The following is a 27,733-nucleotide window of genomic DNA, read 5'->3' on the forward strand; positions in this document are numbered from 1 at the left end:
AGTTCTTTAGCATAAAGAAATGCATAAAAGCGAGCATTTTACTGAGCTACAGCATAGAATTATGTTTTAAAAGGCATAATTGTAGATAGGTGTGATAGTATATGTTGATATCTCTTTGGCTGTGTTAATGACAGCTTCTTAATTTTTCACATTTTTATAATGCTCATAAACAACATTTATTAAGTACTTATCTATTAAGGAAAGCTCAAGTGGCAAGTAAAAGCAATGAATAAAATAGTGTGCTATATTTTCTTCCAATTAATGTTTGCTTCTGCAGGAAGTCTTATTTTATAGGGAGATTGGGTGAATTTTTATTTCCTGTTTTGAAATAGTAAACTTTTGAAATGCATATATGCCTCTGAAATGCAAATTAGTTTATCAGTAGCCAGTACTGACTTATAAAGCTATTTCAGTGAAAGTGACATAGAAACCTTATAATGTAACTGAATTTGATAATTGTTCTTATATGAACCTGATGATAAAAATATACAAGTTTAGTTAATATAATAATGTTTGCAGTTCAGTTTAAGGTTAACAAGCCAAGCACAATTAAACAAAAAGAATAATGTTTTTGGCCTTGAACATTGAAAATGGTTTGTGAGAAAGTTTGTCTCAGATAACAAGTGCTTCATTTAAGCAATGTTATTTGGCTGGGCCATAGTAAATATGAGATACCTAGAGAAAATTTGTTTATGGGTATCATATACTTAAAATGTCCAGCCAGCTTTGTGGAAGGTAGAGTTAGCAGGTCATTCATGCTTTTCCTCTCCTCTTATTTCCCCTTCTCCTCACTCCCTTCTCCTTGCCCTCTTCTCATCCCTCCTCTTTTCTTTCCCCTTCTCTTCCTCCCTTTTTTTCCCCCTATTCTTTCCCTGTTTCCCTTTCCTCCAATAGTCTTTACTGAGATTTTTTTTTTAACCTGTGAAACATTTCAGACATATTAAAAAAGTATAGTATATCATATAGCAGACAGTATCCACCACTGAGATTAAGCAGATGTTAATTTTTTTGCGGTATATAGTTTAGCTCTTATTTTTTAAAAAAAGACAGGCAGAAGAGCAGGGATCCTTAACTTTTGTTAGTTGCAGTATCTTCAGCACTTTGTGTAATGCCTGGGTCTTATTAGGTGTCCAGCAAATATTCGTTAAAATGATCAGCAAAGGAGAACTAACATATATTGAGAGAAGAACAACAAAAACAGGTGTCAAGACTGGAGTGTTTGAAGAAGAGTCATCCACACTATCAGGGATGATGAGAGTTTCAGTAAAAATTGAAAGCAATCCATGGTCATTGATAACCTGGGCAGTCACTGAAAGCATTAGTTTTCATCTTAGCATACATCGCTAGTGAGGCAGTGTCATATAGTCATTTAAAGCCCATGTTCTAGAGACAGACTGCCTGGGTTCAAATCCCATTTTTCCACTTGATCAATCTGTGTCATTGAGCAAGTCATGTTGTTTCAGTTTCCTCTTCTATAAAGTAGAGATGAACTTAGAAATTAGAGGGTTGTGAGAATTCAATGAGTTATCTCATGTAAGAAAAAAGCACTTAGAACAATGCCTGGAACATAGTAAGTACTAAAAAAAAAATTGTTGTTATTATTACCAAATAACCTAAACACGGTACCTGGCTACTTGAGTCTTCTGTAGACTCTATCTTAATTTGGCAAAAACAAAGGGACTTCATCAGAAATCAGCAATAGCTACTGGTATGAAATGTCTTACAAACTCTATAACTAAGGATGCAAGCAATCTCATTATTTGTTTTTTTTTTTAATTTCTTTTAGTACTTGCAAATTTATTGACTTTTAAAAAAGGGAGGTATTAATATAACTTAATGGTAGACAATAATTATAACATTATCAGTGAAAATTAAGCAGTGCTGAGTTTTACTTTAAAAGTTTTACTTTAAAACCATGTATTTTCGATGGCATTTTATTTTTGTAGCTGCCTCTTATCCTGAAAAATCTCATAAACTTTGTTCACTTGTCATAGTTTTATATAGATCTGAAAGGATGGTGATAACAGCTGCTAAGTAAATAGTTTGGAATTTTAGAATTATTCCTATTCTCAGCAGTACTGTGATACTCTTATGCATTGAATGTCAGTATAAGCAGGAAGAGCTGACAATTTTATTTTCTTTTTTGAGCTTTTAAATGTATTCCATTCCATCTGAAACCATTGACCATTTTTCAACATTAATGATACAATAGGAATAGAGAAATTTAGAATGAGAAAATATTTAGGGGTTCTAAAATTTCTTTCTTTTATATTTGAAAAAAATAAGCGTGATTATTTACTGAGGGAAAATAATTTAAGATTAATAGCAATGTTTTGTTGTATTTGAGGAACACTTGTTTTTACTTGTACTGAATTGAATGGAACTATGGTGATAATAATAACAGTCAGTTTTTTTTTTCTTATTTCTAATTCTATAGAGATTAGAGGAAGTTTTCTGACAAATCAGCTTGTTGCTCTATAGTAGTATTTCTCAAACTTTTGTCCTTAAGACCCATTTTACATTCTTAAAAATTATTGAGGGAGACTACAAGAAACTTTCTGGGGGATTATATTGATACCACATTAGATTAAAACAAATATAATATAATTATTAATTCATTAAAAATAACAAACTCATTACATGTTTATGTAAATAACCTTTTAATTAAAAATAACTAATTTCCAAAACAAAAAAACTTAATAAGGGTGGCATTGCTTTACAGTTTTGCAAAACTCTTTAATGTCTGGCTTAATAGAAGATGTCTGGATTTTTATATTTGCTTCTGCATTTATTATATTATGATATATTGTTTTGGCTGAAGTATATGAAGAAAATATGGCCTCATATATAGTTGGAAAAGGGAGAAGTAATTTTAGATTTTTAGATGATTGTGATCTGTTTTTGATTCTCTATCAAAACTTGACAAATGGTAGTTTTCTAAACTGTGAAATCTGAAACTATATCAGTGAACCTTTTTACTTTATTACATTAAAATCCATGGCTATGCTGTGTACTTTGAATGGATCTGTAATCCGTATATGGTTTTATAACATTAAACTTGGTTCATCTGGAAAATACGGGTTCATTGAGTTATGCAAATCTTCCAAATGTTGACATGTTTCATTATATAACATCAAAATATCACTTGTTGATAGCATCACCGATCTCAAGGGAAGATGTTAAACCCATGGTGATGAATACGTGTTTCCCCAACTTGTAATTTTCACTTGAAAGTTTAAATGTTATCATTAGCAACTGTCACTTAAGAGGTAGGCTTACTTTGTTCATTTTCAAGAAAATGTCTACCAAATACGCAGGTCTAACAACCATAATTCTTTCAGGTAAAAACAGTGTTCCATGGAAATTGGCTCTTTCAGCTTGCTACTCAGTCTCACAGGTGGCTTTCCTCAAGACAGTTGTCCTTCAGTATACACAGCAATGCTTTATTGCATACCTCCATTTCAATACACAGACTTAAGATCTGTTCTGAAGGTTTGAGATTTTAAAAAATCAAAATAATTTTTTACTCTTTTTTAAAAAAACTATTTTTAATTAATTTATTTTTGCCAGTGTTGGGTCTTCGTTGCTGCACGCGGGCTTTCTCTAGCTGCTGTGAGCGGGGGCTACTCTTTGTTGTGGTGCGTGGACTTTTCATTGCGGTGGCTTCTGTTGTTGTGGAGCACGGGCTCTAGGCTCGCGGGCTCTAGAGCGCAGGCTCGGTAGTTGTGGCACATGGGCTTAGTTGCTCCGCAGTATGTGGGATCTTCCAGGACCAGGGCCAGAACCCATGTCCCATGCATTGGCAGGCGGATTTTCAACCACTGCGCCACCAGGGATTCCCAAATTTTTTACTCTTTATCAAGGATATTCTTATAAAACTAGCTTCCCTCCACCTTTCCCCCAACTCCCCACCAGTTGTGTGTCAGTGAAACATACACTGACTACTAATATAGTTTGATGACAGGGCCTTGATTCATTCTAAGGCACCATCATTTTTATCCATCTTTGTTTTTGCTCTGTCCATGCAAATGGTAACTCTGTGATAAAAGGCAGTTACAATCTCAGTGTTATTATGAAAATAGTTTTGTCCTTGTGGATCCCTTGTGGATCCCAATTGATTTGTAGATCATACTTTATATGCAGTAGGCCAATTTGTGGATATATCTTTTAGTTATTAGAGGATAGTTATTTACTGATATTTTTTACGTGAATTTTCCTGTTCAATTTTCTGTTTTGAGATAAATTTCAAAGCTTTGAATTATTGTACATTTTTAAGGAATCCAGGTGATAGAAGGTTCTTGAGAGGAACCAGTCTTGAATATTGATTATTTAACAGTTCCAAAGATTTAGAACAGTGAAAAGGAAATAATTTCGCCTTGGTTTTGAATGGTTCTCTGGACCAAGGTTTAGAGAAAAGCAAGGAAAAGTTTTTATCAGTGGAAGCTGGTACAAGAGCTTCGAAATCTATCCTTTCATCTTTATATTATGTTCTCAGAGCTCTTGAATCTTGAGAAATTGGTGTTGGGGTTTTGGTGCTGGAGGAATAGAGGTTGAGGCATTCCAAACCTTTATTAGATGCACACTGAAACTAGAGCCACTGCACTTCAATTTTTTTTCTGTGTTGAGGTTCTGTTTAGGATTTTAGTAGGAAAAAGTATTCTGTGGCTAAAGTATGTTTAGAAACTTCATGTTTATCTTTAGGACTTGTTTCTGAATAGCTTAGTTCATTTTCTTATGCAGATTATCATTGCTGGTTGATATTTACATATGGGTTCATCCATTTAACACATGTTTGTTACAGTATACACTATGTGGCAGGCACTGGCTGGATATGGGAAGGAGTTAGGACAGAAGGCAGACATTGACAGACATAGTTCTATTCCCTACCCTTGGATACTGTACAGTTTTGGACTTTACAGTCTAGCAGAGTCTTCTCCATACTTCAGCTGGTCCTGGGTCAGGTTCCCTACATCTGTTTTCCAATCTCAAAATTATTACCCCAGTGACCTTTAAAGCTTTGTATTTTTAAACTAATTTCAGACTCACAAAAATGAATGGAACAAGAGTAGTGTAAAGAATTCTTCTGTATCCCTTGTCTAGTTTTCCAAATGTTAATATTTTATCACATTTTCTTTATATTTCTATCATTCTTTTTTTCTGAACTATTTGAAAGTTACAGACATGATCCTCTGAAACTCAGTGTGTATTTTATATTTTATGAAATGCAGAACAGTCTTGTGAAGTAACCAAAGGACATTAATCCATCTGTAAGCCCTGTTCATTTAATATATCTGTATGTATTAAATCTTATTTAGTCTGTCTATGAATTTAAATTTTTTCAATTGACCAAATAATACAGCAAAATAAAAAATATTTTTCTCTCATCCAGGGTCAGATTCAGGATCTTGAGTTGCTTTCGTTTTCTTTAATTTGGGAAAGTTTCTGTCTTTTATGACACTGACATTTTAAAATTGCGTAGGCCAGTTATTTTGTAGAGTGTCCCTCAGTCTGGGTTTGTCTAATGTTTCATCTTAGTAGAATCTGATTATGCGTTTTTTGCAGGGCTACTTAGTACTGATGTTGTGTCCTTCTCAGGTTGTTTTATCTGGAGCCACATGATGTTGATTTGTCCCATTATTAGTGATGTCGGCTTTGATCACCTTTTTCAGTGTGGATATGTTAATTATTTGAAATACTTTCAGGTCTAGTTCTTTCTGCCTGTGTATTACTTTGGGGGTTAGCCCTCCTCTGTCCTTGTTGATTTTATTTATTTTTTGAGTATGTGAAACATTGATATGGTTCAGAACTATAGGAGCTCATAACAGGAGTTGGAACTATATGGAAAGGTATATTCGGAAGTGTCATTTGCCCATCTCTTCTACTCCATTTTCATATACTCCCGATAGGCTGAAAAGTGGCCCCATGGACGGCATGCAAGTGCTAATCTCTGAAATTTGTTAATTTGAAAACAGCATCTTTGCAGATGTGATTAAATTAAGCCTCGAGATAGTTTATCCTGGGTGGGCCCTAAACGCAATCACAGATATTCTTATGAGGGAAGCAGAAGGAGACTTGACATAGGAGAGGAGAAGGCAGTGTGATCATAGAGGCAGAGATTGGAGTGTTGTAACCACAAGCCAAGGAATGGTGGCAGCCACCAGATGTTATATGAGACAAGGAACAAATTCCTTCCTAGAGCCTCCTAAGGGAGTGAGGCCCTATCACACCTTAATTTCAGCTCAGTGAAACTGATTTCAGACTTCTAACCTTCAGAGCTGTGAGAGAATAAATTTATGTTGTTTTAAGCCACCAGGTTGGTGGTAATTTGTTACAGCAGCCACAGTAAACTAATACACACCCCTTGTTGGTAACCAGTCTTATTATTTTCTTTTTTTGTTTGTTTTTAACATCTTTATTGGAGTATAATTGCTTTACAGTGTTGTGTTAGTTGCTGCTGTATAGCAAAGTGAATCAGCTCTACATATATATATCCCCATATCACCTCCCTCTTGCGTCTCCCTCCCTCGCACCCTCCCTATCCCCCCCCCAGGTGGTCACAAAGCACGGAGCTGATCTCCCTGTGCTATGCGGCTGCTTCCCACTAGCTATCTGTTTTACATTTGGTAGTGTATATATGTCCATGCCACTCTCTCACTTCGTCCCAGCTTACCCTTCCCCCTCCCCGTGTCCTCAAGTCCGTTCTCTACGTCTGTGTCTTTATTCCTGTCCTGCCCTTAGGTTCTTAAGAACCATTTATTTATTTTTTTTAGATTCCATATATATATGTTAGCATATGGTATTTGTTTTTCTCTTTCTGACTTACTTCACTCTGTATGACAGTCTCTAGATCCATCCACCTCACTACAAATACCTCAATTTCGTTTCTTTCTTTGGCTGAGTAATATTCCATTGTATATATGTGCCACATCACCTTTATCAGTTCATCTGTCAATGGACACTTAGGTTGCTTCCATGTCCTGGCTATTGTAAATAGAGCTGCAGTGAACATTGTGGTACATGACTCTTTCTGAATTATGGTTTTCTCAGGGTACATGCTCAGTAGTGCGATTACTGGGTCGTATGGTAGTTCTATTTTTAGTTTTGTAAGGAACCTCTATAGTGTTCTCCATAGTGGCTGTATCAATTTACATTCCCACCAACAGTGCAAGAGGGTTCCCTTTTCTCCACACCCTCTCCAGCATTTGTTGTTTGTGGATTTTTTGATGATGGCCATTCTGCCCGGTGTGAGGTGATACCTCATTGTAGTTCTGATTTGAATTTCTCTAATGATTAGTGATGTTGAGCATCCTTTCATGTGTTTGTTGGCGTTCTGTATATCTTCTTTGGAGAAATGTCTATTTAGGTTTTCTGCCCATTTTTGGATTGGGTTGTTTGTTTTTTTGATATTGAGCTGCATGAGCTGCTTGTATATTTTGGAGATTAATCCTTTGTAAGTTGCTTCATTTGCAAATATTTTCTGCCCTTCTGAGGGTTGTCTTTTCATCTTGTTTATGGTTTCCTTTGCTGTGCAAAAGCTTTAAAGTTTCATTAGGTCCCATTTGTTTTTTGTTTTTTTTTATTTCTCTAGGAGGTGGGTCCAAAAGGATCTGGCTGTGATTTATGTCATAGCGCGTTCTGCCTATGTTTTCCTCTAAGAGTTTTATACTGTCTAGCCTTACATTTAGGCCTTTAATCCATTTTGAGTTTATTTTTGTGTCTGGTGTTAGGGAGTGTTCTAATTTCATTCTTTTACATGTAGCTGTCCAGTTTTCCCAGCACCACTTATTGAAGAGGCTGTCTTTTCCCCATTGTATATTCTTGCCTCCTTTATCAGAGATAAGGTGACCATATGTGTGTGGGTTTATCTCTGGGCTTTCTATCCTGTTCCATTGATCTGTATTTCTGTTTTTATTTATAAGTTTTGTTATATAAATTTTGTTAGGTATTGCCAAATTCTCCTCTATTAATTAGCATGTGCTGTTCTACATTCTCACTGGCAACTTATGAGAGTACCTGTTTTTCCACAGTCTTACCAAGAGAATATATAGTAAAATTTTGCGGGGGGATAGGTGAGAAGTGGTAGGCCAGTGTACTGAGTGAGGTTGAACGTTCAAATCTTTCCTATGTTTAAAGTCCATTTTTATGTACTTTACTTTTTGTGAATTATGTGTTGCCATTTTTTTCTGTCAGGTTTTTGGTTCCATTTTCTCTCAATTTTTAAGAACTCTTTCTATACTTGGCATACTAGATCTTTATCTGTAATATATGTTGTAAATATTTTCTTTCAATTTTTCAGTTTTTTATTTTGCTTATGATATCTTTTAAAAATTTTAATACTTATTTTTTTGGAGAAATTTTAGGTTTACAGAAAAATTGGCTAGAAAATACAGAGTTCCCACATTACATTTCCCTGCCCTGTCAGTTTCTCCTATTATTTACCTTTTGCAGGTGAGTGACACATTTTTTATGATTGATGAACCAATGCTGATACATTATTATTAACTAAAGTCCACAGTTTACATTCGAGTTCACTCTGTGTTGTATATTTTATGAATTTTTACAAATATATAATGATGTGTGCCTACTATTACTGTATCGTACAAAATAGTTTCACTCTGTATCAGGCATCTTTTCTGACCACGGTGGTATGAAACTAGAGATCAGTTATGATAGGAAAACTGGAAAATTCACAGATATGTGGAGATTAAACAACATGCTACTGAACAACCAATGGGTCAAAGAAGAAATCAAAAGGGAAATAAAATGTTACCTTGAGACAAATGAAAATGGAAATACAGCATACCAAAACTTATGAGATGCAGCAAAAGCAGTTCTGAGAGGGAAGTTCATAGCAATAAATGCGCATACTAAGCAAAAGAAAGAACTCAAATAACTTAATACCTCAAGGAACTAGAAAAAGAACAAACTAAACCCAAAGTTAGTAGAAACAAAAGAAATAACAAAGATCAGAGCAGAACAATGAAATAGCGCTAAAAAGACAATAGAAAGGATCAGTGAAACTAAGAGCTGTTTTTTGTTTGTTTGTTTGTTTAAAAGATAAGCAAGGGCTTCCCTGGTGGTGCAGTGGTTGAGAGTCCACCTGCCGATGTAGGGGACACAGGTTCATGTCCTGGTCTGGGAAGATCCCACATGCCGCGGAGCGGCTAGGCCCGTGAGCCATGGCCGCTGAGCCTGCGCGTCCGGAGCCTATGCTCCGCAACAGGAGAGGCCACAGCAGTGAGAGTCCTGTGTACCGCCAAAAAAAAAAAAAAAGATAAGTAAAACAGGCAAACCTTTAGCCAGACTCACCAAGAAAAAAAGAGAGAGGACTCAAAAAAATAAAATCAGAATTGAAAGAGGAGATGTTACAATTGATGCCAAAGAAATACAGAGGATTGTAAGAGACTACTATGAAGAATTATTGAATATATACCAACAAGTTGGACAGTCTGTAAGAAATGAATAAATTTCCAGAAACACACAGCTTACCAAGACTGAATCAAGAAAAAATAGAAAATCTGAACAGACTGATTACTAGTAAGAAGACTGAATCAGTAATCAAAAACCTTCCAACAAATAAAACTTCAGGACCAGGTGGGCTTCACTGGTGAATTCTACCAAACATTTACAGAAGAATTAATATCAGTCCTTCTCAAACTCTTCCCAAAAAATAGTAGAGGAGGGAACATACCCAAACTCATTTTATGAGGCCAGCATTACCCTGATACTAAAGTCAGACCAGCACACTACGAGTAAAGGAAACTACAGGCCAATATCCCTGATGAACATAGATGCAAAAATCCTCAACAAAATATTAACAAGCTTAATTCAGCAACACATTAAAAGGATCATGCATCATGATCAAGTGGGATTTATCCCTGGGATGCAAGGATGGTTCAGAAAACACAAATCAATAAATATGATATACCAAATTAATAGATTGAAGTATAAAAGTCATGTTCATCTCAATAGATACAGAAAAAGCATTTGACAAAATATCATTTCATGATAAAACCTCTCAACAAATTGGGTATAGAAGGAACATACCTCACCCTGTGAAATGGGAGAAAATAATTACAAGTCATATATCTGATAAAGGGTTAAGATCCAAAAAATATAAGGAACTCATACAACTGAGTAGAAAAAAAAAAGAAAAATCTGATTACAAAATGGACAGAGAACTGAATAGACATTTTTCCATAGAAGACATACTAATGGCCAACAGGTATATGAAAAGGTTCTTGAGATCACTAATCATCAGGGAATTGAAAATCAAAACCACAATGAGATATCACCTCACACCTGTTAGAATAGTTGTTAACAAAAAGATAAGAGATGACAAGTGTTGGCAAGGCTCTGTAGAAAAGGGAACCCTTGTGAACCGTTGGTGGGAATGTCAGTTGGTAGAGCCACCATGGAAGAGAGTATGGAGGTTCCTTAAAAAATTAAGAATAGAACTGCCATATGATCCAGCAGTCCTACTTCTGGGTATATATTCAAGGGAAATGAAAACACAATCTTGATGACATATCTGCATACCCATGTTTACACACACAGTGGGATATTATTAAGCCATGAGAAAGAAGGAAATCCTGTCATTTTAACAGCATTGATGAACTGTGAGGGTATTATGCTATGTGAAAAAAGTCTGACAAAGACCAATACTGTATGATATCACTTATAAATGGACTTTAATAAAGCTGAATTCATAGAAACAGAGTGGAGTGGTGTTTACCAGGGGTGGGGGATGGCAGAAATGGGGAGATGTTGGCCGAAGGATATAGACTTCCACTTAATAAGATGAAAAAGTTCTAGATATCTAAAAAAGTTTCTATTGATCTATGCTCGGGTGCACTGACTCTTTTCTATGTTATTTCCAATCTGTTCTTGTTCTAGATACTCTTTTACTATTCTAGAATTTCCATTTGGTTCTTCTTTATGGTTTACATTTCCTTGTGGGCATATTTTCCTTTATTGCTGAGCATAATTATAATAGCTCTTTTAAAATCCTTGTTTTAAAGGATTTAAATCACCAACATCTGATTCCACGAGCTTGTTATTTATTGTTTTGTTGTTGTTTCTTTGTTTGGTCTCGTTTTCTTGGCCTTTATGTCAAATGATTTTGGATTATAATCTTTATGTTTGATTGTTATGGATTCTGTTATAGTCTTCCATAAAAGGGCTGATATCTTTGTTTCAGCAGGCAGTTAATTTTGTTGTACTCATACTTCAAACTCTGTGTCTTAGGAGACAGTTCAGCTGTCAGGTTTTTGTTTTTGTTTATTTTTTTAATCATTAGCTGGTGTGTATCCTCCATATATGCAGTTAATTGGTCAGCTAGTTGGTCTGCCAAAGATTTGGGCAGAGGTAAACATAGGGTTTACGACTTCCCCTGTCTGATCTTCTTCTTTCTGGAATTTCTCCCTCACTTTCCGGTGTTGGTGGTTGCTTTGAAAGCTTCCTCTGGCACTCCAGGAAAAAACTGCACATAAAAACTGTGGTTCTCTGTTGGAATTTTAGTTTGTGCAGCCACTGATTGTGGCCTGCCCTCCAGCTATACGCAGTATATTTAGAAACTTACTCCTGCCATTTTTTTTTTCCAAGTATATATGCCCTCCAGAATCTGTCTGCTTTTGTTTATTTTCCTGTGCCTTCAGAGGTTGGTGGTGTTTTTTGTCAAGTTTTATAATTGTTGTCTGGAGGAGGATTGGTCTGGATAAGCTGCTTCTACCATACTGGACATGGAACTTACCCACTCGCCCATTTTTAAAAGAATGCATAGTCTCATTGATTTTAATTTATTTAATATTTTACAGTCATTTAAGGTAACTTCTTTTTTGATGTTCAGATTTGGCCACTGGGAGCCCCTTCAAGCTTACTTTTGTGGGTTTTTTTTTTTGTGTGTGTGTATGGATGTGTGTTCTCTGTGTCTTTCTGATGGGCCTTTATTCATCTTTGAATTCTTTCTGTCAAGCATACAATGATGTCCCAGGCTCACTTTATATATTCCCTGCTTCAGATATGAGAATAAGATTTAGATACTATTATCTGGGTTCTAAGTTCATTTTTCAGGGGCATCATTTATTCCAAGACTTCTTAGAAATGTAAAATTACATGTGGCTACTAGAAAACTTAAATTACACATTATTTTTCAATTTTAAAATTTATTTTTGTTGATTTATTTTTTGTTAATTTTTATTGGAGTATAGTTGCTTAACAGTGTTGTGTTAGTTTCTGCTGTACAGCAAATTGAATCAGTTATACAGATATATATATCCACTCTCTTAGATTCCCTTTCCATTAAAAAAAAAAATAGTGACAATATCAGATGTTTACCAGAATACAGAGAAACTGGATCACTTATACATTGCTGGTGGGATTGAAAATGATATTGCCATTCTGGAAAACAGTTTGGCAGCTTTGTAAAATAATAATAATAATAATAATTAATAAAACATGCAGTTAATTACATGACCCAGCAGTTGCACTCCTGGGCATTTATCTCAGAGAAATAAAGATTTAAGTCCACACAAAAACTTGTAAAACAAAACAAAAAAAAAGAAAAGAAAACTTAAATTACACATTAAAAAATTAAAAATAAAGTTTCAGTTAATTATAGATCCAAATATTATCACATGTATTAAAATACTACCATGTCAGTACTTGAGTATTATCATTGATATGTAATCAACATAACAACTATTAATGAGATACTTAAATTCTTTTGTTTGTACCAAGTCTTCAAAATCTTGTGTGTGTTTTACCCTTAACAGCATATCTGGATTTGGACTGGCCACAATTCAAGTATGCAGTAGTGCTCAGTAGCCACATATTTTCTTACAGATTGTTTTTTGCCTTTACTTATAGTTTTTGGCAGTTTTGGCCATCTGTATTTCAAAAATCAGTTTTTATTGTTGAATGTGTCAGTTAAAAATTGTATCTTTTGCCTTTGGATTTTCAGTCACTGCTAGACTTCCCTCATTACAGGATATAGTTGGAATCATTTGTGTTTTCTTCTAGGACATTCATAGTTTTAATTTTTGTGTTTTACTTCCTGATCCATTTGGGATTTTATGTATTCTGCAGTTTTTGTTTTTCATTTCATTCAAAAGTTATTTAATAGAATATTTTTTAACTTGCAGGAGGAAGGGCTTTTTGTTGTTGTTCATGTGTAGTTGTATTGTGATCAGAGAACATAGTTTGTGTTATTTCTACTCTGTTAAACTTATTGAGGTTTTCTTTATGACCTTTCATATGATCAGTTTTTATGAATAGTCCATGTCCACTTAAATAGAGATTGTTTTCTCTATCAGAGTACAAAGTTAAGTATAGTAAGTTCAATATAATATAATCTACCTTATTGATTACATAGCTTATGTCTTCTATAGCTTTACTTACTATTATTCTGTTTCTGTTAATTTCTTCATCTATCTAATGTAGATTTTTGTTTTACAAAGTTTATGACTGTGCTCTTTGGTGCATAGATATTCGTAACTGATTTATCTTCCTCATTGTCAATTTGTACTTTAGCATTAAAAAAAAAAATCCTACTTTGTCACGTTAGGTGCTTTTTTGGGCCTAAATTCTACCTTGTCAGTTATTAAGATCATAACCTCTGCTTTCTTTTTTGTTGTATTTGCCTGTTACACCTGTTCTCATATCTTTTTCCTTTTAATGTTTCTTAATTACTTTGTTTTAGGTGCTCCTTGTATATAGTGTACAGTTGGGTTTTGGGTCATGAGCTGATCAAAAATCTTTTTCCTTTTAGTAGAGCAGTTAAGCTCTTTGCATTTACTATTGACACTGATATCTTGAGCTTAGCTGTGACAATTATTTATTATATTTGCTGTTTGTATTCTGTTTGCTATGTGTCTTTTACTATGTTTTATGTTTCCATTGCTCTTTTGAAGAATTTTGCTTTGAAAAACTTTTTTGATATTGAGTATGTTTATCCTACTAAAGCATCGGATTTCATTAATAGTAATATATTAATATTGTTTCCTTAATTGTGGCAAATGTACCAGAGTAATGCAAGATGTTAACAATAGGGTAATGCAAGATGTTAACAATGGGGGAATCTGGGTATATGGTATGTGGAAACACTGTATTATCATTGCAACTTTTCTGTAATGTAAAACTATGCTAAAATTAAAAAAAAACTTTTAGTGTAGTGGTGCTGAACGTGTCCTGGGTTGGTTTTGTAAAGTGAATTTTATGTGAGTTTATTGCTGAACTTGGTGAATATAAGCTGTTTTTGTCAGTTTCCAGTAACTCTGGGAGGTGTAATCATATATTTGATGGTAAAGAGTTGTAGGAAAATATCTTTGTTTTATAATAATGAAACAAAAAGAAGTTTTTGTACTGGAGAGAAATTTTTTTTAGCAAAAGATTAAAGAAAAATTTGCTTCTAGAACTGGTTACTCAAATCATATCTTGTGTAGATGAATTATTTAGAATGTTGTTGGGGAAGAGGGCATGTTTAGTAGTTAACAGTTGAGTTCTGAATTGAAATATAAGCTGAAGAATTTTAATGGCACCTAGAAGGTGTAGTTCAGGCTTTCAGTCCCAGAATTTTAGAGCTGGAAGAGACCTTTACAATTTATTCCAATTCTTTCATTAATAGAAGAATAACTAGAAGTCTAGGAAAGTGATATGTTATATCCAAAATCATGTAGTAAATTAATATGAAGAGCTGGGACTAGAACCTAAGCCTCTTCATTTCTGTTTCAGGATTCTTTCTTCAGTGCCAGAATGTGTTCTTAAAAGTCACGATTATCCAGATACTGGGATCTTCATATCCTGCTTAGAGTGCAGCTGTGGCAATGTTACATGTTTATACTGGCATTTAAAAAATGGCACCGAAACACAAGTCATTTACTCAATATCCCAGAGGTAACGTTAGGTCATAAGACTGGCTTATTGATTTTTACCTCTATATCTAATCCAGTAAGGGAAGGGCTAGCTAGAAGATTATAGTTAAATAGGCCAATTGTTATGAATTATAGTTGGGGAGCTAGAACAGGACCTGGCACTGGAAACCATAAAATGCCAGAAGATTTTTGGGCTGTAGTGATGTGGATGATGTCAGAGTGATGAGAGCTTCTACCATGACTAAGTGGACTCTAGAACCTATAGAATGGAGGACAGAGTAAGGAGGTTGTGGAGCCACCATCAGACTTGCTCGTCAAATGCCATTTGTTCTGTTCTCATTCCCTAGAACATTCCACTACTTGCCAGGTAGGATTTAGAATAATCATCGATAATGAAATTAAATTCATCTGATATCTGCAAAACACTTTTATTTTGCAAAGTACTCTCACAGATATACTCTTTGATCCTTGCAGTATCCTTGTGAGATGGGTAGAAGGGATATTGGTGAGCAGAAAATGTTAAATACTAATGTGTGTTAAAGCAGCGTGCTAGAAACCACTAAAAGATATAAAGATGAATAGACATAGTCTTGGCTCTCATGGTGTGCACAGTCTTGTGGGGGATGGGGTGGGGAAAATAGCCAAGTATAATGTACATCAAGTTGAAAAAGATTTAGAAAGTTAAGTTATTTCCCATGGGAATTTAAAAGGCGTGATGGTGTTATAAACGATGGAAATTGTAATACTTTGCCTTCTGATTTCAGACTAACTGAAAGGATTATAACTATGAAAGGATATTGACTGTAATACATACAGATATAATTTTCTTTTCTAATTTTTCAGAAATCTTTATTTTAGGTGATTCTACAAAGCTTATCTGAACAAATTTATGGGCTAAGGATGACAGAAGTCACTTAAATTTCTGTTTCAATGATTTTTGGCATATAGGGCTGGCTGTAGGAAGAGGAAGAAAAAAAGGGAATTGACATTATAATGTCAAACAGAACTTACAAATTTACCTAGGCCAAAATATGAATAAAAATTTAACTGGGCCCTGTTAACTGGTAAGAAGATCGATAGAGTAAAGTTGATGCACTACTAGTTTATGTTGTCAAGGTAGACAACTTCAGAATAGGAGAGGGAGTAGTGAGGACTTCTAGTTCCTAACTTGGTTTTTTATTTTGCTTCAAAGTAATGTTACGTTTCAGGATCATTATAGTAAATATTTGCTTACCAATAAATATGAGTTTAACAGTTTTAGAATAATGAATTCATTTTTATTGAAAAAGTGGACAAAACAGGCTTTTCAGTTTTTTGTTTATTTTTCAAATTCATATTGGTTATCAGGTTTTTTTTCTCTTTTCCTTTTTATTCTCAAACTGATTGTTAATGAGAAAAAACATGGAGCAGTTAACAACGACACTTGAATCTTTAGTCTTCTCTTTCCAACTCAAGCACTGAAATATGACACTCCTTTCATAATATTCCTTCTGGCCATCACATTCTCTCTTTTCTTTTTGGCTTTAGAGTCCTTTCCAAAAGGAAATATGCTGCCTGGCATTCTATATTATTCCTAATTTCCAGGTGGAAAAATGAGACCAATGAAGTGACACCTAAATACAATGGGGATTATAGTGTTAAAAATAAGACAATAAGTCAGATCTTCTTGCTTTCATTCTTCTCTATTTTACCACGACAAAATACTTATCAAAGTCCAAGAGATTACTGATATGGAATAACGACCAATGACTTCACATTAATGGAGCTATTCATAAACTCATCAGAGAAGTAATTGGAAAAAATTTAAATATAAAGAGTGATTTTCACTATTCTGTTTATATAGTATTGAAACAACCGTAACATTCAAACACCTAGGAAGTGCAAAACTCTAAGTAATATTAAATAATAATTGATATTAACTCTGAAATACTGCAACATCTTGAAGTATCTTGTGAATGACCAAAAACAGATGAAATTTTGTTTGGTATAGCTTCAGTTGTTTTCCACAGAACTATATATTAAAAAAACTGGTAATCCATGTAAGATATACACAAAACCCTGAACTGACTAGATTGTTCAATGAAAAATACTCCACACTGCTTTGTTGTTATGGACAAATTAGCTTATAATTCAATGAAACCCTTTTAAGAAGTTCTAGTCTACGGAATGACATCTTCAAATTGTTTGATCCTATTAGTTTTATTAACAGAAACCTCCCATTCCTTCATAAGATGTTTATTAATTCCTCTGAATATCATCTTTAAAAGGGCTGACTTGACTGTTGTCAAAATAAATCACAGGTCAAGTGCAACCCTCCAGTCTCCAGTCTATGGGCTCTTCCATGAGTTTCAGTTCCCTGTAAGCCACACAGTGACCTTCCCATGAGTTTTCTGTTGGAGATTTCACAGTCCTAACTTTAACATTTTCCAGAAAGTATCCCTTCCTTCTCTAGGCTTTGGGTAGAATGTCAAATTAATAATGGCATGTGGTGTTCCTTAGCATAACCTGCCAAAATGTGATAATTTCCTTAGAAGAAAAGCCATGGGCTGCAATCACACATCTGAGATGACAGACATCCAGATGAATCCTATATAAAAAGAAAAGGTTGGTGTCTTCCAGAATATGAATGTATACCTTTAATAAATTCAAACAGATCCCAACATAAACATCTTCAAACTTGACGGGTTTTACGTGACTCATCATTTCATAGATTCTTGGCACCAAATCTCTGGACATGATACTTATTAACCCAACCCCCTGCAATAGGGAGGAAACACCTTGAAGGGATACTCCTGGTATGAAATATGGGTTTTTTTGGGTAAAATCCTCTATAGGAATAATTATCAATTAGAGGATAACCTGTGAAAAACTTCTCTGAGTGGTTTAAATTTAAAAGATACTTCACTAAATTGCCAGTATTGATGAAGACATCAGTGTCTGTCTTCATGATGTACCTGGCATTGGGGCAAAACTCAGTTACCCACCTAAATGCCATAATCGTTTTCAAGGTCAGGTTATTGTATGTGTCTATAAAAAATCTTGTCATATTATGTCACCATAAAGGAGGTGTTCATCCTCTAAGGATAATGCTAACAATTTGTCTTCCTTTCAGCCTGTTGGCCTAGTAAGAAAAATGTAAGAACCTCATATCCCCACCAAGATTCTTTTCACCGCAAGTAGCTCTAATGGTCTGTCTGGATTTCACATCTGAGGGTTGTGAGGTCACCAGGATAACAAGAAATGGGTTTTGATGAGAGCAGTTCTAATGCTCTTGAAGTGTGAAGTGGACGTCTTTTTGTAAATGGGCTCATACTCGTAGAAGTACATCCAGTTCACTCGTTCTGTCACATTGTAGTGGAGGCAGACTGAGGTACCACATCACCAGGAAACTCAGGAATGACAGCAGCAGGAGGCTCCATTTGGGGGATCGCAGTGACATCCTACTCGGAAGGGAGGGGTGCTCAGGAGGGCCGGGTCCATCCATTCACAGCCCCTCAGGAGCACGCGAGCCTCAGGTTCTAGCTGCTAAACACTGTACAACCTTTTGGGGGCTCCATTTAATCTCAGCCATCCATGACCTTCTTGATTTATTCCTTCTGAGTGAAAGACCTTCAGTTTCACCAACTGAACATTCAGTAGTAAGTAGTAGTCAAAAATAATGCTTGAAATTTCTACTGAAAAACAGAGACTCTCAGATTGGTTTAAAATTCTGCCATATACTGCTTATAAGACACATGCCTGTAGAATTTCTTATGAGACTAAAGCACTAGCTGAAGTTTTCTGTTTTCGTATTCCATGCTTTAATTAAAAGATTTGCCGTGAACTACTCTAAGTGGCCTGGAGAAAGCTAAAACCCAAAGCTGTTCCCAGTTGAAGACTGCAAACTCAAATCTTCCTTACCTCTGGTGGGGTAGCTGATCGTCACAGAGGCCCTGGCCCCTGGGCCCATATTTTCTTAATATCACCTACTTTAGTGATGTCTATTTGCCCATTTACAAAGTATGCTAAAAGGAGCAACTTTCCTTGTTATAACAGATTCATTAGCATATTAATTAATGCTACAGGGAAAGGAGAGGGAAAGAGTGGTACAACATAGTCAGTATTTTCTTCTCCTTTGGGGCTTATTTCTACCTCTGTGTGTTTTCCCTCTTAATGTTGATCCATAGCTAAAAGACGTTGAGGTCCTATCTTACTGCTTTTCAAATCTAAACCATACTATAAGCCATACTATAGAGAGGTTGACAAATTTCTAGTAGTAAAATTATTCCTAGCAAACAGCCTCCTGTAGGCTGTCCCTACTCCTACCCTTACCCACTTCAGTCTGGTAGTCTCATCTATACAGCATTACCTCCTTGTTTGAAGTCTAGCCTAGAATGGTCTTGGGATCATCAGTGTTATAAGGCTCTGCATTGCCTGAGTTATACTTAGATTTTTAATTTAAATGTGTTCACACAGCTATGGGTAAATAGCTTTTTATATAAACATGCAGAACCTCTCTTCTCTTTTTCTTAAAAGTGACCAGTTTCATCCCTGACAGTTTCTTTTGTCATCTGTTAAACATGATTTTCCCACAAATTTACTTTTTTGTTCATTTCATATGTGATGATTTTTTTGTGTGTGTAGTTTCCTTTTTTAGAACAGGACAGTTGTGTTTCTTTGACGATAAGAATCAACGGGCCATGTGCTGTTTTTTCTTTTCCTCTTCAGAGTATGTTCAGTTTAGCTCACAGTCTTTTTCCTTCCTATATGGATAAAAATGACTGACTGTTCAGCAGCAGAGATTGAAAATAAAACCTGTAATTCCTAACCTTTTTTTTTTTTTTTACAGTTCTTTCTTTAAACATCTTCTAAAGGATTTTTCTTTCTTTACATTTTCCTTTACCTGTCATGGGGAGAGTAAGTTGTTCATTTGGTTCTACTGTATTTCTCCTGAAGACTTATTTGTTTTGCTTCTCTTCTTTTAGTATCTTCACCTTTGATTAGTCTACAGCAGATCTTGTAACATTTGACCTGAATTCCAATGCCACTGATAAGCACATATAGCATTTCCTCTTCTTCTTATTTTTTTTGCAGTATGCGGGCCTCTCACTGTTGTGGCCTCTCCCGTTGCGGAGCACAGCCTCCGGACGCGCAGGCTCAGCGGCCATGGCTCACGGGCCCAGCTGCTCTGCGGCATGTGGGATCTTCCCAGACTGGGGCACGAACCCGTGTCCCCTGCATCGGCAGGCGGACTCTCAACCACTGCGCCACCAGGGAAGCCCCAGCATTTCCTCTTAAATGAATAATTTTCTCCATACATTTGATTTGAGCGTATATGAAATCATATGCTGCATCCTTGGTTATATATTCCCATGTACATTTCTTTCAGAGAAATCTTTCCCAAAATTAGTTTTTCCTTGTGTTGACTTTTTATTTCTGATTACTGAATGCCGTTTATTCTTTACATTCAGCTGGTATTGCCTATTTCACTTTCATGGTTACTGTTCTTTTCTACCACATAGTATGCATTTATTATATGGTTCAGGATAACTTATTAACATGTGAGTGTTGTTAACCGAATACATCTAATTTTTGGAAAACTTTAGCTTTCAGTGCTATTACAAAGTTGGTTTAACTCATAGTCTCCCTTTAAAATATTTAAGATAGTGCTTCCAGCCAAGCTGGGCTAACGGATTGGTATCGTTTTACTTGAAACAGCTAACTAGACAAAAAACATTAAACAACAGTTCTTAAGGCATTTGCCATCAGGCAATAAAAGACATCGATCCCTGAGAGACAGGAAACAGATTAGATGAGACCTATGCTTGCTCTGCCTGGAGAGTGTTTCTAGGAATGGGCTAGGGCGGTAGAACCCCAGAGGAGCCTAGAGATCTCCCTGAAATGAGGAGATGGTGCTGGGAGCCTAAGGAGCCAAGGCAGCTAGAGTTCAGAGAGCAGAGTACCAGAGAGGAGAGAGCTGCAAGAGAATTTTGCACATCTGCAGAAGTCCCTTCCAAGAATTCAGTTGAGTACTGATCAGTACAGACCTGTGAGGAAACTGCTTGAGGTCAAGGGAGAACCACGCAAAAGGAATTGAGGGAACAATAAAGAGCTCACACAATGTCAGGAATAGAGCCTGAATCCATCAGACAGAGTGGAAAATATAATTCACTGAGTGTCAGGTAGAGCATCTCTAACATTCTAGTTTTCATTTCTAGATGTTCGATTTGGGTCGTTTTTCTATGTTTTAACTTAAATTACACTCAGTCTTTTCTCTAGCTTCTAGAGCATATGGAACACATTTATAATAACTTTAAATCCTAGTTTCCTAGTTCTGCTGTCATTTCTGGGTTGGTTTTGATTGATATTTCTCCTCATTTGGCTCTACTTTCTTGCCTCCCCGCCCCTCCCCTCCACCATAACCTGCTTGGCAAATTAGTTAATGCTTGTCAGGCATGGAAAAGAAGACATTGTAAATTTTACCTTGTTGGGTACTGGATATTTTTGCATTCCTGTAAATATTCTTGAAGTTTTTTCTGGAATGTATTTAAGTTACTTGGGAAGTATTTAATCCTTTAAGGTATTCCTTACTGGGACCATTTAATGTAATTTTGCTGTATTCCTGAGGCAGAACCTTTATGAATACTTTACCTGATGCCCTGTGAAATATGAGGTTTTCCATTTAGCTAACCATCTGGTTACAGATGTTAAGTTGAAGATCAGATTGTTCCTTCAGGGTTCGTTTTTAAGCTCTGCTGGTATCGTTATAGATTAATCTTTATTTTGGGACTAATTTAGCCCTGCTGAGGTCTCTACTTATTGTCCAGAGTATACAAGGTCTCTCTTCTCTGGTTAGTTGCAACTCAAATGTCCCTAGCTCTGTATGAACCTTGAATTGTTCATTTTTTAAGCTCCTCAGCAGACTTTTTTTCCCTCTTGCATTATGGAATTTCCCCCAAATATGTGCAAATTAGTATTAAGTCAAAGACTCAAGAGAAGATGTGTGGAGCTTTTTTTCTGCATTACTCCCTCCTCTCTGGTACATTATTCCAGTAATTCCTGCCACCTATACTTTCTGAACTCTGATCTTTGTCTTTTCACGTTAGTGACACTGCTGTGCTTTGCTTTGAATCTCCCTGCCTGCAGTAGTGTCTATAACATGTCTCTTAGCAGAAAGTCAAGGTGCATGTAGGCTTATCTAGCTTGTTTCTTTCTCTCAGAGAATGCAGATCTACACTAATTGTTTTCCATTGTCTGGAGACTGTTGCGTCCTATATGTTGTCTAGTTTTGCAGTTGTTTACTGTTTGAAGAGAAATCGGGTACCAGTTACTCCATAATGGCTAGAAGCATAAATCCCATAATACTGGATTATTGTGGGAGGTTGGTAAAGACTTTTGGGTGAAATTTTAGGAAGGAATCGCAATGAGCCTTAACTGATTTTATAGTTAATGGCTATTTAGGAATTGTCTGTTTATGGGCCCTGGGAGTAGTTGACTTGGCAGTGGTTTGTCCTTTTCAATGACAGCTATCAGATAATGTGAATAATAAGGCAATATACAAATGTGCTTATTTTTGGTTTGCAATTATTTATTAAATGTTTTTATAGGCTGTTCTGTCTCTCAGAATGACAGTTTTTTTTTGTTGTTGTTGTTGTACGCGGGCCTCTCACTGTTGTGGCCTCTCCTGTTGCGGAGCACAGGCTCCGGACGCAGAGGCTCAGTGGCCATGGCTCACGGGCCCAGCCACTTCGCGGCATGTGGGATCTTCCCGGACCGGGGCACGAACCCGTGTCCCCTGCATCAGCAGGCGGACTCTCAACCACTGCACCACCAGAGAAGCCCCCAGAATAACAATTTTTTTAATAGATCTTTATTGGAGTTTAATTGTTTCACAATACTGTGTTAGTTTCTATTGTACAACAAAGTGAATCAGCCATATGCGTACATATATCCCCATATCCCCTCCCTCTTGAGCCTCCCCCTATCCCGCCTCTCTAGGTCATCGCAAAGGACCAAGCTGATCTCCCTGTGCTATGCTGCTGCTTCCCACTAACTAAATTTTACATTCGGTAGTGTATATATGTCGATGCTACTCTCACTTCACCCCAGCTTCCCCTTCCCCCCATGTCCTCAAGTCCATTCTCTATGTCTACATCTTTATTCCTGCCCTGCCACTAGGTTCATCAGTACCTTTTTTTTTTTTTTTTTAGATTCCATATATATGTGTTAGCATATGGTATTTGTTTTTCTCTTTCTGACTTACTTCACTCTGTATGACAGACTCTAGGTCCATCCACCTCACTACAGATAACTCAATTTCGTTTCTTTTTATGGCTGAGTAATATTCCATTGTATATATGTGCCACATCTTTATCCATTCATCTGTCAGTGGACACTTAGGTTGCTTCCATGTCCTGGCTATTGTAAATAGGGCTGCAGTGAACATTGTGGTACATGTCTCTTTTTGAATTATGGTTTTCTCAGGGTATATGCCCAGTAATGGGTTTGCTGGGTTATATGGTAGTTCTATTTTTAGTTTATTAAGGAACCTCCCTGCTGTTCTGCATAGTGGTTGTATCAGTTTACATTCCCACCAACAGTGCAGGAAGGTTCCCTTTTCACCACACCCTTTCCAGCATTTATTGTTTCTAAATATTTTGATAATGGCCATTCTGACAGGTGTGAGGTGATACCTCATTGTAGTTTTGATTTACATTTCTGTAATAATTTGTGATGTTGGGCATCTTTTCATGTGCCTCTTGGCCACCTGTATGTCTTCTTTGGTGAAATGTCTATTTAGGTTTTCCACCCATTTTTTAAATTGAATTGCTTGTTTTTTTTGATATTGAGCTCCATGAGCTGTTTGTATATTTTGGAGATTAATCCTTTGTGCATTGCTTCGTTTGCAAACATTTTCTCCCATTCTGAGGGTTGTCTTTTTGTCTTGTTTATGATATCCTTTGCTGTGCAAAAGCTTTTAAGTTTCATTAGGTCCCGTTTGTTTAATTTTGCTTTTATTTCCATTACTCTAGGAGGTGGGTCAAAAAAGATCTTGCTGTGGTTTAGGTCAAAGAGTGTTTTTCTTATGTTTTCCTCTAAGTTTTATAGTGTCTGGTCTTACATTTAGGTCTTTAATCCATTTTGAGTTTATTTTTGTGTATGATGTTAGGGAGTGTTCTAATTTCATTCTTTTACATGTAGCTGTCTAGTTTTCCCAGCACCACTTACTGAAGAGACAGTTTTTTCTCTATTGTATGTTCTTGCCTCCTTTGTCGTAAATTAGGTGACCATATGTGCGTGGGTTTATCTCTGGGCTTTCTGTCCTGTACCATTGATCTATATTTCTGTTTTTGTGCCATACTGTCTTGATGACTGTAGCTTTGTAGTATAGTCTGAAGTCAGGGAATCTGATTCCTCCAGCTCTGTTTTTCTTTCTCAAGAATGCTTTGACTATTTGGGGTCTTTTGTGTTTCCATATGAATTATAAAATTTTTTGTTCTAGTTTTGTGAAGAATGCCATTAGTAATTTGATAGGGATTGCATTGAACCTGTAGATTGCTTTGGGTAGTATCATTTTCTCAATATTTATTCTTCCAATCCAAGAACATGGTATACTTCTCCATCTGTTTATGTCATCTTTGATTTCTTTCATCAGTGTTTTATTCTGAGTACAAGTCTTTCGCCTCCTTAGGTAGGTTTATTCCTAGGTATTTTATTCTTTTTGTTGTGATGGTAAATGGGATTGTTTCCTTAATTTCTCTTTCTTGATTTTTCATTGTTAGTGTATAGGAATGCCAGAGATTTCTGTGCAGTAATTTTGTATCCTGCAGCTTACCAAATTCATTGATTAGTTCTAGTAGTTTTCTGGTGGCATCTTTAGGATATTCTATGTATAGTATCATGTTATCTGCGAACAGTGACAGCTTTACTTCTTCTTTTCCAATTTATATTCCTTTTTCTTCTGATTGCCGTGGCTAGGACTTCCAAAATTATGTTGAGTAAGAGTGGCGAGAGTGGACATCCTTGTCTTGTTCCTGATCTTAGAGGAAATGCTTTCAGTTTTTCACCATTGAGAGCGATGTTGGCTGTGAGTTTGTCATATATGGCCTGTATTATGTTGAGATAGGTTCCCTCTATGCCCATTTTCTAGAGAGTTTTTATCATAAATGGGTGTTGAATTTTGTCAAAAGCTTTTTCTACATCTATTGAGATGATCATATTGTTTTTATTCCTTAATTTGGTATTTCGCATTGTGATTGGCATATATTGAAGAATGCTTGCATTCCTGAGATAAATCACACTTGATCATGGTGTATGATCCTTTTAATATGTTGTTGGATTGTATTTGCTAGTATTTTGTTGAGGATTTTTGCATCAGTGATATTGGTCTATAATTTTTTTGTGATATCTTTTTCTGGTTTTGGTATCAGGGTGATGGTGGCTTCGTAGAACGAATTTTGGAGTGTTCCTGCCTCTGCACTTTTTTGGAAGAGTTTGATGAAGGATAGGTGTTAGCTCTTCTCTAAATGTTTGGTAGAATTTGCCTGTGAAGCCATTTGGTCCTGGACTTTTGTTTGTTGGAAGACTTTTAATTACAGTTTCAATTTCATTACTTGTGATAGGTCTGTTTGTATTTTCTAATTCTTCCTGGTTCAGTCTTGGAAAACTGTACCTTTCCAAGAATTTGTCCATTTCTTTGTGGTTGTCCATTTTATTGGCATATAGTTGTTTGTAGTAGTCTCTTATAATCCTTTGTATTTCTGCGGTGTCAGGTGTGATTTCTCCTTTTGCATTTTTAATTTTATTGATTTGTATCCTCTTGCTTATTTTCGTGATGAGTCTGGCTAAGGGTTTATCAATTTTGTTTATCTTCTCAAAGAATTAGCTTTTAGTTTTATTGATCTTTGCTGTTGTTTCCTTCGTTTCTATTTCATTTATTTCTGCTTTGATATTTATGATTTCTTTCCTTCTCCTGACTTTGGGTTTTCTTTGTGCTTCTTTCTCTACTTGCTTTAGGTGTAGGGTTAGATTGTTTATTTAAGGTTTTTCTTGTTTCTTGAGGTGAGATTGAATGCTCTGAACTTCCCTCTTAGAACTGCTTTTGCTGCATCAGATAGGTTTTGGATCATCGTGTTTTCATTGTCATTTGCCTCTACGTATTTTTTGATTTCCTCTCTAATTTTTTCAGTGATCTCTTGGTCATTTAGTAGCGTATTGTTTAGCCTCCACGTGTTTGTGTTTTTCATGTTCTTTTCCTGCAAATAATTTCCAGTCTCACACTTTGGTCAGAAAAGATGCTTGATATGATTTCAGTTTTCTTAACTTTATCAATACTTGATTTGTGACCGAAGATGTGGTCTATACTGGAGAATGTTCTGTGTGCACTTGAGAAGAAAGTGTAATCTGCTGTTTTTGGATGCAATGTCCTATAAACGTCAATTAAATCTATCTGGTCTGTTGTGTCATTTAAAGCTTGCGTTTCTTTATTAATTTTTTTTCTGCATGATTCTGTCCATTGGTTTAAATGAAATATTAAAAGTCCCCCACTATTATTGTGTTACTGTTGATTTCCTCTTTTATGGCTGTTAGCATTTGCCTTATGTATTGAGGTACTCCTATGTTGGGTGCATATATATTTATAATTGTTATATATTCCTCTTGGATTGATCCCTTGATCATTATGTAGTGTCCTTCCTTGTCTCTTGTAACATTATTTTAAAGTCTATTTTATCTGATATGAGTATTGCTACTCCAGTTTTCTTTTGCTTTCCATTTGCGTGGAATATCTTTTTCCATCCCTTCACTTTCGCTCTGTATGTGTCCCTACGTCTGAAGTGGGTCTCTTGTAGACAGCATATATACAGGTCTTGTTTTTGTATCCATTCAGCCAGTCTGTATCTTTTGGTTGGCACATTTAATCCATTCACATTTAAGGTAATTATCCATATGTATGTTCCTATTATGATTTCTCAATTGTTTTGGGTTTATTTTTATAGGTCCTTTTCTTCTCTTGTGTTTCCCACTTAGAGAAGTTCCCTTAGCATTTGTTGTAGAGCTGGTTTGGTGGTGCTGAATTCTCTTAGCTTTTGCTTTTCTGAAATACTTTTGGTTTCTCAGTGGAATCTGAATGACATCCTTGCTGGGTAGAGTAATCTTGGTTGTAGGTGTTTCTCTTCATCACTTTAAGTATATTCTCCCACTCCCTCCTAGCCTGCAGAGTTTCTGCTGAAAAATCAGCTCGTAACCTTATGGGGATTCCTTTGTATGTTGTTTTTTATTTTTTCTTTGCTGCTTTTAATATTTTTTCTTTGAATTTAATTTTTGTTAGTTTGATTAATATGTGTCTTGGTGTGTTTCTTATAGGGTGTATACTGTATGGGGCTCTCTGTGCTTCCTGGACTTGGGTGACTATTTCCTTTCCCATGTTAGGGAAGTTTTCCACTATAATCTCTTCAAATATTTTCTCAGACCCTTTCTTTTTCCCTTCTTATTCTAGGACCCCTATAATTCGAATGTTGGTGTGTTTAGAGTTGTCCCAGAGGTCTCCGAGGTTGTCTTCAATTCTTTTCATCCTTTTTTTTTTTTATTCTGCTCCTTGGCAGTTATTTCTACCATTTTGTCTTCCAGCTCACTTATTTGTTGTTCTGCCTCAGTAATTCTGTTATTAATCCCTTCATTTCAGTTATTGTGTTGTTCATCTCTGTTTGTTTTTCTTTAGTTCTTCTAGATCCCTTTTAAACATTTCTTGTATTTTCTCAATCTGTGCCTCCGTTCTGTTTGTGAGATTCTGGATCATCTTTACTATCATTACTCTGAATTATTATTCAGGTAGATTGCCTATTTCCTTTTCATTTATTTGGTCTTGGAGGTTTTTACCTTGCTCC

General features: G+C 35.8%; 1 protein-coding gene and 1 pseudogene across 9 annotated transcripts in view; one reads left to right on the forward strand and one right to left on the reverse strand.

The window, feature by feature from the left end:
* FUT8 (fucosyltransferase 8) overlaps nt 1-27,733 on the forward strand; it is a 331,756-nt gene that overhangs the window by 33,590 nt on the left and 270,433 nt on the right. The window lies entirely within an intron of this gene.
* LOC115803653 (UDP-GalNAc:beta-1,3-N-acetylgalactosaminyltransferase 1-like) lies at nt 16,686-18,386 on the reverse strand (annotated as a pseudogene).

This window comes from Delphinapterus leucas, chromosome 2, assembly GCF_059928025.1.
Source record: "Delphinapterus leucas isolate spDelLeu-1000000601 "Yukka" chromosome 2, BTC_Dleu_Yukka2, whole genome shotgun sequence".
NCBI classification, from domain to species: Eukaryota; Metazoa; Chordata; class Mammalia; order Artiodactyla; family Monodontidae; genus Delphinapterus; species Delphinapterus leucas.